Source organism: Carlito syrichta, unplaced genomic scaffold, assembly GCF_000164805.1.
Source record: "Carlito syrichta isolate Samal-C Ts95f unplaced genomic scaffold, Tarsius_syrichta-2.0.1 Scaffold305651, whole genome shotgun sequence".
Classification (NCBI taxonomy): Eukaryota; Metazoa; Chordata; class Mammalia; order Primates; family Tarsiidae; genus Carlito; species Carlito syrichta.
Genome location: NW_007249747.1, coordinates 368034 through 380251, shown reverse-complemented (window position 1 = coordinate 380251; position 12218 = coordinate 368034). Strand labels below are relative to the sequence as shown.

The 12218-nt window shown below is 41.1% G+C and overlaps 1 protein-coding gene across 1 annotated transcript in view; it reads left to right on the top strand.

The window, feature by feature from the left end:
- The first annotated feature begins 6 nt into the window (after window positions 1-6).
- The window catches only part of TTC3 (tetratricopeptide repeat domain 3), a 147452-nt gene continuing 135240 nt past the window's right edge, over window positions 7-12218 (top strand). Inside the window, exon 1 of the mRNA XM_021714458.1 lies at window positions 7-56. The gene's annotated coding sequence lies outside the window, so the exon portion shown is untranslated. The remainder of the gene's footprint in view (window positions 57-12218) is intronic.

The window sequence follows — 12218 nt, the reverse complement described above, 5'->3', positions numbered from 1 at the left end:
GACGGCGGCGGCGGCCGCGACTGCCCGCGTCCGAGGCTCGCGGGCGGCAGACCCCGGTGAGTGCACACCCGGCGCGTGGCAGGGCTCCCAGATATGTCAGCTTGTCCCGCTGCAGGCGAGATGCCCGAGGAGGAGAGCCCTCCACACCCCCTCCGTGGGTGTGTGGTGAGTGTGGGTGTGTGCGCGTCGCCCCATGTTCCTCGCTGTGGTGGCCGCTGTGTGTCTGTGTGGGCCGGGGTGCCCGCGCGATGAGGGGGTGTGGCCGCCTTTGTGTGCCCCGGTGGGTATGTCCCCTTTGTCTGGGGTCTCCCTTAGCGAGCGAGGACGCCTGGGTGCCTGTGCAAGGATGGGAACAGCCCCTTTGTGTGAACAACCCCCTGCTGCCCGCGCGTCCATGTCTGAGTCCGTGCGTGGGTGACACCCCTGTCAGCTGCGCGGGTAAGCGCCCGTGTGCCCCCTCACGGACCCCCTTTGTGTCGGCGCCGGTTTTCTCCGGCAGCAGCGTGGGCGTTCCGGCCTCCGCGGGTGGCCCCCTTTTGTGTCACTGCCCCCGTCAGCGTGCGTGGCCGCGCCTCCCGCCGTCCTGATCCCCGCCTGGAGCATCGCCCGCACGAGTGTGCGCCCTCGCGTGCCCCCCAGTGTGTGCTGCGCGTGGGTCCTGTCGAGTGCGTGATCGCGTGTGTGCGGGAGTTCGTGTCGGTGAACGTTCGCGCACGCTCCTCGCTCTGTGACCGTGTGTTGACATTGTTGACACCTGTTATCGTGAGAACTGGCAGCCCAGTCCAGTCCGGGGCCGGCCCCTCCCCAAGGAAAGAACTCGGGGAGCGGGGAATAACCCCGGCGCTCCTCCCTTCTCCGTGCCTCTTCTGAGCATCCTCCCTCCCCCACACACTAACAAGAAAAGGGAGGAAGGGGGCGGGTCTGGCCAGCTGATCCGCAGCGTTGACGATGTCAGTGTGGTGTTTCCAGCCGCCTGTTCTGGGAACAGAATAGTGGGGGCGAGCAAGGACCAAAAATGGAGCCGAGACATAGGTGCATTTGGACTGGTACTAGTACAGCGTGCCTTTTCCATAGGCACCCTGAACGCCAAAAGCCCTTCAGCGCAAACTCCTTCCAAAACATATGCAGCCGCCAGCTGGGCAAATACATCCTAGCGGTCCCTGGGCGTTCTTGGCTATTCTTAATGGTTCCTGGAGTATTTTATGGTGTTCACATAAATTTCTTTCCATTCTGCCTAACATCCTGGCGAGGGAAAAAAGGTAGAAGTCTTCCAGATTTTATTCCACCTCCCTTGGGAGCAATTTCCTCATAATTATGACTCTAGTTAGGACATTTTTATTGCAAGAAATTTGCATTCATCCTAAGGAAAATTGAGTTTATTGTAAGGAAACATAAGGAAAGAAACTTCAAACCCATTAGGAACCCAACGACTTCGTTTTCTCGAGGGTTTGTGGTCTGCGCCCAAGGGCTGCATTTTGGTGTCTCTGTTAATTTTCTCTCTGCTTAATTTTCTTTTTTAAATTTCAGGAATATTTCAAATAGTGCATAAAATGCAGAGGTGGAGCTAATCAATCCATGATTCAGATTTACAGATGTAATTATTTTGCTAAATTTACTTCAGATCCTTTAAAATATATATATAAATACAGTTGCAGCTATTGGAGGAGCTCTCAGTTCCTCTCCTTTTCTAGCAGTAACCACTGTATTCAAGTTTGTGTATATCATTCCTTTGTATATTTTATGCTTTGATTACGGTGAATCCATAAATAATATATAGTATTGTTTGTTTTTAAACTTGAATGGTATTAAACTACAGTGTACATGTCTTTTTACAACTTGCTTTTTTTGCTCAGCATCATATTTTGAGATTTATATATGAATAAATTGAATAATTGTGCTATCTTTGGTTTATTCATTTTAGGTGCTGGTATAATATTGCTTTGTATGAGTATACTTTGTTATTTATACATTCCCCTACAAATGGACTTTGAAGATGTTTTCAACTTTTGACTTAATAATAGTCCTACAATAATTATCTTTGTACCTATCTGCTTGTGCACACATTTGAAAGTTTCTCTAGGAAATAAAACCTAGCAATAGATTTGCTGGATAGTAAGTTATTTGCATCTTCAATTTAACCACATATTGCAGAAACTCTCTAAGTGGTTGTACCAATTTTCACTTTCACTGGTATTGAGAACACCCATTTCCTCACATGCCTGCTAACACATACATTTTTGCCTTCTCTTTATTGACCAGCTTCCTTATGACTTCATCTTGCTGCTAAATTTGCTTGTAGCCAACTTGACTTCTGCTGTAGCCCTGTGTCAGCCTATGGGTTTATCTAGCACAGCAAATTGGCTCAGTCTTTATCTTATCTAGTCCTCATAAGATTAATTTCATTGAACATTTATTGTATACCTAATGTATATCAGTTCCTATGGTTGATGTAAAGATAGAATTTCCGTATGTTAATACGTACCTCTCTAGTGGCAGATGAGGTGATTTAATTAAAAGTACTTATTTTTTATATGACAAATATTTTTAAAGAATCATTTCTAACCAGGCGCAGTTGCGGGAGTCCAGCCCCTGCCGGGTCGAGAGGTTTCCTGAAGGAAAGATGGATAGGCGAAAGACGAAAACATTATACTCGGACACCTGCTTCCTGAACAGATGACAATTTGATGTTAGTTAACACAGAGCTTTTATACCATTCGTAAAGGGGCAAGACAAAGAAAATTTCTTCACATACATATGCTTTAAAAGTTACCACCATCTAGCGGTCTAGAAGCGACAAACAAGCCAAGAACCCTATAAACATTCAGACAATGAGTCTTATTCATAAAGCCAAAAATGATAGTTTTAGTCCAAAGTCCCGAATTACAGTCCTTGAAATGTCTCAAGAAAGTTTCCAAGTGCACATTTCTCCATGTGTCAGGAGTTTTCCCATCTGGGGCTTCTAGACCTTCAAAGCTTCCTAATGGCCTTTCTTGTCCAGGTGTCTTCGCTACTTTTCTCTTATCCTGCAGTGTTTATTTCTAAAGAAAACTCAAAAGAAGCTTTTAGTGATGTTTCCCAGGCCCCCAAGGTTGCTTTCTGTCTTTAGTTAATTTATCATAAAAGTATTTAGTGATGTTTCCCAGGCCCCCAAGGTTGCTTTCTGTCTTTAGTTAATTTATCATAAAAGTATCTAATTAGTATACTATGAATTCAGTGAAAACCCACTCTATAAACGTTAACTTAGAGTTTTAACTATTGAATTAAGTAAAAACCTTAACGATTAATCTTTATCCTAAGTCTGTGAAAACAGTGTTATAAATCACCTACATAACTCCTAAATAAGTGTTAGAACTTATAATGAATTCATAATGAACTTACTATAAACTTATGCTTCTATAAAAACCTTATGTCTAAACACTAAACTGCATAATCCTAAATCAAATAAAGAGTGAATATACTTATATTTACTCAAGCAATATCTAGAACTTATAACCAAGTGAAAGAAAGCATTCTTGATGTGCTTCAGAGTTTAACCCTTGCATATGTTAGAAAAGGCCAAACGGCATAGTGGGAAATGGAAAAATGAACCATGACATTCTCAGGTTAGCTGTGAATACTTCACATAAACATGCCATTTTCTTTTTCTACGACTGCACAGAATTCTTCGGCAGTACCAAACAGCAAAGGTGGAAGACAGAAGGGCCTCGGCTTCCCGGGCTCGCCCTGCCACCCGGGGTCTTCGGCCCACCAGGACCCTATCAATCAGGTGGGCCTCCAAGGCTGGCTCCCAACATGCGGTGCCTCAAACTTCTAATCCCAGCACTTTGGGAGGCCGAGGTGAGAGGATTGCCTGAGTCCAGGGGTTCAAGACCAGCCTGGGCAGCTTGGTGAGACCTCATCTCCACAATAAACCAAAAAATTAGCCGGGTGTGGTAGCAGGTACCTGTATTTCCGGTTACTTAGAAGGCTGAGGTAGAAGGATCATCTGAGCCCAGCAGTTCTATGCTAGGGTGGCATACCTTTGCTCTCCAGCCTGGGTGACAGAGTGAGACTCTGACTCAAAAAAAAATTATTTCCTCTTCATTTTAACTTAATATTTGATACATTCAAAATATATATAAACATATGCAAGCTGTGAAGCAAAACAATAATGTCTGTGAATCCACTACTCAATCCAAGAATAAAAATGACCAGTATAGAGTGTACTCACCTCCAGGGGTTACTACTATCCTGAATTGTGTGTGTTATGCCTTGCTTTTTTAAAAAATAATTTTTTCAGATATGTTTACATCCCATAACAATGTGTTATATGGTTTCTGTTGTTTTTGAGTGGGAAAAAAATCATACTATATAGTCTTCTGGGACTTGCTAATTTCAACCTCGATGTTATGTGTCTGAGTCACTAATATTGAGTATAGATGTAAGTCATTAATTTTCATTGCTGTGTATGTTCCATGGATGAATATAACACAGTATATGCCTTCTCCTATTGATGGGCATTTTGGTTGTTTCCAAGTTTTGCTATTATGAAGATTCTTGTGCATATCTTCTGGTTCACAGTTGTAAGATTTTCTCTGATTTTCATACTGGCGTATATGACCCTCACAAAGTATTGAAGGTTTCCTAAAGATTATGTGGGTGTGTTATTTTATTTTATTTTATTTTTTGAGTTGGAATCTCACTCTGTCGCCCAGACTGGAGTGCAGTGGCCGCTCCGGCAATTCTTCTGCCTCAGTCTTCTAAGTAGCTGGAACTACAGATGTGTGCTACCACGCCCAGCTAATTTTTTGTTATATTGTAGGGATGAGATCTCACCAAGTTGTCCAGGCTGGTCTTGAAACCCCTGGGCTCAGGCAGTTCTCTCACCTTGGCCTTCCGAAGTGCTGGGATTACAGCCTTGAGCCATCATGCCTGGCTGAATATGTAATTTTTAAAAGGATTTTTGGTTGTTTGTGAGCAAAAAAATTTGGAATACCACCGTGGTAAGCCATTTGCTAGGAGTGGAATTGCTAGGTAAAGGAGTTTGGATGTTCAGCTTTGCAAAATGATGCCTAATTGCTTTCTGAAATGGTTGTATCAACTTATACTTTGACCAACAGTTTTGTCAACTTACATACTTTGATCAGCAATGTGTGAGAGTTATAGTTGGTCTACAACGTCTCCAACACTTGTTATTGTCAGATGACTTAATATTTGCAATGGAATGGACATGAAATGATGCAGTGAGGTTTGTTTTTTTTTTGTTTTTTTTTTTTGAGTTGGAGTCTCACTCTGTCGCCCAGACTGGAGTGCAGTGGCCGCTTTCGGCCACCGCAGCCTCGACATGATGGGCTCCGGCGATCCTTCCGCCTCAGCCTTCCAAGTAGCCGGAATTACAGGCATGTGCTACCACGCCCAGCTGATTTTTTTGATTTATTGTAGAGATGAGGTCTCGCTGCCCAGGCGGGTCTCGAACCCGCGGGCTCAGGCAGTCCACTCACCTCAGCCTCCCAAAGGTGTGGGATTACAGGCTGAGCCACCGAGCCTGGCTGCATTGAGGTTTTAATTTGCATTTGTAAAATTATTAATTAGATCAATTATCTCTCGTATGCTTATGAACCATCTTCGTTTTTCTTTTATGAAATACCTGGTAATATCTTTTTTTTTTTGAGTTGGAGTCTCACTCTGTCACCCAGACTGGAGTGCAATGGCACGCTTCCGGCCACCGCAGCCTTGACCTGCTGGGCTCCGGCGATCCTTCCGCCTCAGCCTTCCAAGTAGCTGGTACTACAGGCACGCGCTACCACGCCCACCTAGTTTTTTTTTGCTTTTTTTTGTAGAGATGAGGTCTCGCCAAGTTGCCTGGGTAGGTCTCGAACCCACGGGCTCAGGCAATCCACTTGCCTCGGCCTCCCAAAGTGCTGGGATTACAGACTGAGCCACCGAGTCTGGACACCTGGTAATATCTTTGAACTTTTTTTCTGTTGGGTTGTCTTTTAAAACTGATGAAACTGGTCATTTATTGATTATGTGCACTGTAAAATCCAGTTTATAGGCTTCCTTTTTACTCTTTTTGGTGTATTTTGTTGAACAGAAGTTCTTAATTCTAATTTAATCTGGTTTGAAACCTTTCTTGTCCTGGGCTTATAAGATATTCTTCTGTTTCTTTTTAGAGGTTTTTAAATGATGCCGTTCACATTTAAGTTCATAATTCATCTGGAATTGATTTTTGTGTATGTTGTGAGGTAGTGATCCACATTCATTTTTTTCCCCCTCCTAAGTGGCTCCAGTTATCCCTCTGCCATGTATTGAGTTGGCTTTCTATTCACCAGTGGTCTGCTGCACCATCTCTTTCTCATGTTTAATTTCTGTATGTTTGAGGCTTGCCTTTCGGCATCAGTTGTCACTTGGTCTATCTCTGCGTTCATGCCACACTGTCTTATTTATTTATTTGTTTGTTTATTTATTTATTTTGAGTTGGAATCTCACTCTCTTGCCCAGGCTGGAGTGCAGTGGCACACTCACAGCCACCCCAGTGTCGACCTGCTGGGCTTAGGCAATCCTTCCGCCTTGGTCTTCCAAGTAGCCAGAACTACTGGTGTGCACTACCACACCCTGCTAATTTTTTGATTTATTGTAGAGATGAGGTCCCACCAAATTGCTCAGGCTGGTCTCGAACCCCTGGGCTCAGGCAGTCCTCTTGCCTTGGCCTCCCAAAGTGCTGGGATTACAGGCTTGAGCCACTTACGTGATCCATCTTAGTTATTGATGCTGTAATTTTACCAGAAATCTTGGAATCTGGAGGAGACTTGAGTCTTAGCTATTCTTGGACCTTTGTTCTTGTTTTAAGAATAATCATGTTATAGGACATGGGAATTAATTGAATCACTTTGGAGGAGAATTGAGAATAGGATACTGACATTATGTAGGTTTTTAATGTAGTTTTATAATTTTTTCCACAGAGATCTATTTTTTAAATGTTGATTCTATTTTTAATTGTTTTTGTTGCTGTTGTAAATGGTGGTGTTTTAATTTTTTTTATTATTTTTTGAGTCGTAGCCTCACTCTGTCGCCCAGGCTAGAGTGTAGTGGCATGTTCATGGCTGCCACAGCCTTGACCTGCTTGGCTCAGATGATCCTTCCACCTCAGCCTTGCAAGTGGCTGAGACTATAGATGTGTGCCACCGTGGCTTATTTGTTTGTTTGTTATTTAGAGTTGGCGTCTCACTCTCTCACCCAGGCTGGAGTGCAGTGGCACGCTCACGGCTACCCCATGCCTGGCTAATTTTTTAATTTATTGTAGAGGTGAAGTCTTGCCAAGTTGTCCAGACTAGTTCTGAAACCCTGGGCTCAGGCAGGTCTGTCACCTTAATCCCAAAGTGCTGGGATGGCAGGTGTAAGCCACTGCATTTGGTTATTGGTGGTGTTTTTAAAGATGCTATTTTGACATTTATTGTTAGTAAATAGAAATTTGACTTTAAAAAAATATTGATCTTTAGTCATTTTCTTGATAAACTTATTATATCTAAGATATTTTCTGGAAGGAATTCCTTTGGATTTACTGTGTGGGTAATTAGATCTTTTGCAAATACTGAGTTTTGGCTTTTCCTTTCCAATTTTCCTAGCTATTTTTATTTTTCTTGTCTTAATGTGTTGGCATATTTTTAGATATGCGTTCAGTGGAAATGATTACAGTTGTTCATTAGAAGTGACTAGAGTAGGCATATAGATTTGAGTCCCCCCCCTTTTTTTTCTGAGTTGAGATCTCACTCTGACACCCAGGCTGGAGTGTAGTGGTATGCTCACAGCTCATCACAGCCATAGCTCACTATAGTCTTGACCTTCTTGACTCAAGCAATCCTTCTACTTCATCTCTACAAAAAAATAACAGAAATTAGGTGAGCATGGTGGGGTATGCCTATAGTCCCCTACTTGGGAGGCTGAGGTGGGAAGATTGCCTGAGCCCAGGAGGTTGAGGCTACAGTGAGCAGTAGTAGTGCTGGCATTCCTGCCTGAACAACAGAGTGACTCCAGCCCCCCCCTCAAAAAAATCTTTAGTGGAACTTACCTGTAAGATCGTGTAGATCTAATGTTTTCTTTGTGAAAGTTTAGTAGTAATTAGCAATTGAATACCCATAGGACTGTTTAGGCTTTCTGTCTTTTAGTCAGTTTTGGTTAGTTTTAGAAATTTGTCCTTTCATCAGACATTTTTTAAGTTTTATTGTCATCAAGTTCATAGTATTTTTTAATTTCATTTTTAATCTCTGTTTTATCTGTAGCTGTGTATCCTTTTCTCATTTCGAATATTATTTATGCCTGGCTTCTTTTTTTCATGATCAGTCTTGTCAAAAGTTTATTTTATTAATCTTGAGAAAGAATTAACTTTTGGGCTTAATTAGTCCTCTCTATTATATCTTTGTTTTTTATGGCATTGATTTTCCCCCTCTTTTATTTATTATTTCATTTTACTTTCTTTGACTATTTTTCTAACTTAACTTTTGTTCTCAGCCGTTCTTATTTGCTAGTATAAGCATGTAAGACTTTAAATTTCCTCAAAGTCCATTTTTGCTTTGTCTAACATAGTTTAATTTATAGTATGTTCATAAACTTTCAAGCCTAATTTTTTTTGTTTTGTTTTTAAGTTAGGGTCTCACTAGCCCAGGCAGGAGTGCAGTGGCAGAATCATGGCTTACCACAGCCTCAAAATCCTGGGCTCAGGAGATTCTTTCACTTCAGTATCCCACGTGGCTGGGACCACAGGTTCGTACTGCTCTGCCCAGCTGATTTTTTTTTTTTTTTTGTAGAGACAGGGTCTTGCTATGTTGCCCAGACTGTTCTCAAACTCCTGGGCTCAAGCAATCCGCCTGCCTCAGCCTCCCAAAGTGCTGGGATTACAGAAGTGAGCCACCACGCCTGACCAAGTCTAAGTATTCTTAACTTCCATTTTGATTTGTTTTTGGCTCATAAGTTATTTAGATGTACATTTTACAATTTTCAAATATATCGACATTGTTTTCTTTTTTTCTTTTTGAGTTGGAGTCTCATTCTGTCACCCAGACTGGAGTGCAGTGGCCGCTTCCGGCCACTGCAGCCTTGACCTGCTGGGCTCTGGCAATCCTTCTGCCTCAGCCTTCCAAGTAGCTGGAGCTACAGGCTCGTGCTACCACACCTGGCTAATTTTTTTGATTTATTGTAGAGATGAGGTCTTGCCAAGTTGCCCAGGCGGGTCTTGAACTCGTGGGCTCAGGCAATCCACTCACCTCAGCCTTCCAAAGCGTGGGATTACAGGCTGAGCCACCGAGCCCAGCCATTGTTTTCTTTTTAGTTGTCAGAGAATGTGGTTTATATCTTATCTTTTTAAAAACATTTTGCTTTCATTTTATGGCCTTGGACATTGTGAATTATTACTACTATTCCATGTGTACTTGTGAACAATATATGTTCTTTAATTGTTGCATATTATTAAGTAAAGCCTGTTAATTGTGTTGTTCTGATAGCCTTTATTATTTTCAGTTTATCTTACCACTAATTGAGAGAAGTGTGTTGAATCTACTATAACTTTCTAACAGACTTCTTAGTTCTAACAATTTTTGTTTTTGTCTGTTTTGAGACTCTTTCATTAGATGTATACAAACTTAAACAATTTTCCTAGGGGATTGAGCCTTTACTGTATTGTGTTCCTCTCCATCCCCAAGTTTGCTTTTTTGTCTTAGAGTTTGATTCTGTGTTTCTTTTGGTGCTAATTTACCTGGAATATCCTTTTTCTTCATTTTACATTCGCTTTTTAGAACGCCCTTACATTTCAGGTTTCTCTGACAAGAAGCATATTACTGGATCTTTCTTTTAATCCCATCAGACACTAATGTCTTAGTATGTGTAGGAGTATGTGTAGTTTGGTTGGTGATCACCTCCATTCTTAGCTAAAACTATTTTTATTTTAGTCTTGTTTTTTGAGAGCTCATTTTGATGGGTGTACAGTTTTAGGTTGGTTGTCTCTTCTCTGTCAGTGAAAACATTGTACTGTTGCTCATTCAAAGTGTGCTGCCACTTTTATTCATGCGTTTTTGAAAAAATATATTTTTCTTTTAGCTGCATTAGAATTTCTGTATTTGGTGTTATGTCATTTCACTTTTAAGTCTAAAGGTAGATTGCTTTTTTATTTACCCTATTTTGGATACATGTGTTTCCTGGTTCTGAATTTTGTCTTTCATGAGGTCTAAAAGATTCTGAGCCATGTGTCCTTTAAGTATTTTCTCTCTTATTTTTTTCTATTTGCTATTGCTGGACTATTAACTGAATGTGAATGTACGAATCTGTTTTTAGATCACTTATTCTTCCTCTTTCATGTTTTTCATCTCTTTGTTTCTCTTTACCAGAATTTACAATGCTGGGTAATTTCGTTAGACATGTTTTCCAGTTCATTTATTTTCTCTTCAACTGTGTCTAATCTTCTATGTAACCCATCCTTTAAAAAAAAAAAAAAAGCAATTATATTGTTAATAAAGGTTCCACTTGGTTCTTTTCTTTTATATACACAATCATTATTTATGGTCTCATGTTGTCTGCTCATTTTTGTGAATCTGTTGCTATTCTGATAACTATCTGGCAGTCCTAATGTCTGATGTCCTTGGGGCAGATCTAAATTTATTGGGTTTTTTTTCCCTGTTGTCTCTCCCTCATGGTAGCTGTCCCCTCCTGTGCTTGGTGATCACTGATTATGAACTTCTAGTTGATTTATCTTCATAGGAATCTTGAGAGGCTAATTGGGGGATGCCTCCCTTCTGAAAGCATTTGTATCGGCTTTGGCTGGATGTCAGGGAATTTAACCACTTTTCAGATCCTACATTTTGCTTCTGGCCTAGGGCTCAGTGCTCTGATCCCACTACTGCTCTTGACACCACTGCTTAAAGCTCTTGACTGCCAGGTTTAATTTCTAGCTCAAGGATTATTGCTTTTGGAGGGAGAAGGTGACTTTAAAGTTCACTTATTTCTGGGAGCTCAGCAAAAACATCCAAAAAGTTTTTTTATTTTTTTATTTTTATTTTTATTTTTATTTTTTTTGAGTTGGAGTCTCACTCTGTCACCCAGACTGGGATGCATTGGCTGCTTCCGGCCACTGCAGCCTCAACCTGCTGGGCCCTGGTGATCCTTCCGCCTCAGCCTTCCAAGTAGCTGGAACTACAGGCGCACGCTACCATGCTCGGCTCATTTTGATTTATTGTAGAGATGAGGTCTCACCAAGTTGACCAGGCAGGTCTCGAACCCACGGGCTCAGGCAGTCCACTCACCTCAACCTCCCAAAGGCGCGGGATTACAGGCAGAGCCACCGAGCCCAGCTCAAAAAGTATTTTTTAAAAAATAGCTTTACTTTTTAGTAAGGAATAGAATTCCTCAAAAGGTCTTGTTCACCCTTGTTGATGGAATTAGAAGTTCTTTATTTTTATTTATTTTTAGTAGAATACTTATTTTAGTTTGTATTAGAAAAAAATTCTGTCATACTAAACATTGGCTCTCTTGGTGATATCAGAATTCTTATTAAAACAAGTCTACATCTAAGTTAAAGTTTGAGTTATTCTAAAGGAAAATATTAAGTAAATAACAGTACAGGTGACAAGTGGATTACTTCGTATATTCTCCTGACTTGTAGTGACCCTACAGAGATAAAACCATGATGATCAAACAGTGTGAATACTACAGTATGAGATATGGGCAGGGTACTCTATACTTACAGAGAAGAGGTACTAAAATAAACTTGGTGGTAATGGGAAGATCAGAAAATACTTCCTGGAATTGAGTATTAAGGACTGGTAGGCATAAGGTGGTTGCAGATTAAGATTTCTTTAGGAAGGACAAACAGTCGGGTATGACTGACATTTAGGTTGTGTATCATGGAGTGACTAGAGATAAAAGCAGAAATAGTGTCACAAAAGTCCTCCTGTACTTACAGTAGCAAGGTTGGACTTTATTCTTAAGATGAAAGGAAGCTATTGAATGGTTTTATGAAGTAAAATGATATGATTAGAGTTTTAGAGGATGCTAAGATTGAAGGCAAGTCTGATCAGTTAGGAAATTGCTTGTTAATTTAGTTTAGAGAAGAAAAGATGAAAGTACAACCAAGAGAGTGGCACTAGGCATGAAGACACATATATGTGCTGATTTTAAATTTCTTTTTTTTGTTGTTTTTTTTTTGAGTTGGAGTCTCCTCTGTCACCCAGACTGGAGTGCAGTGGCCGCTCCCG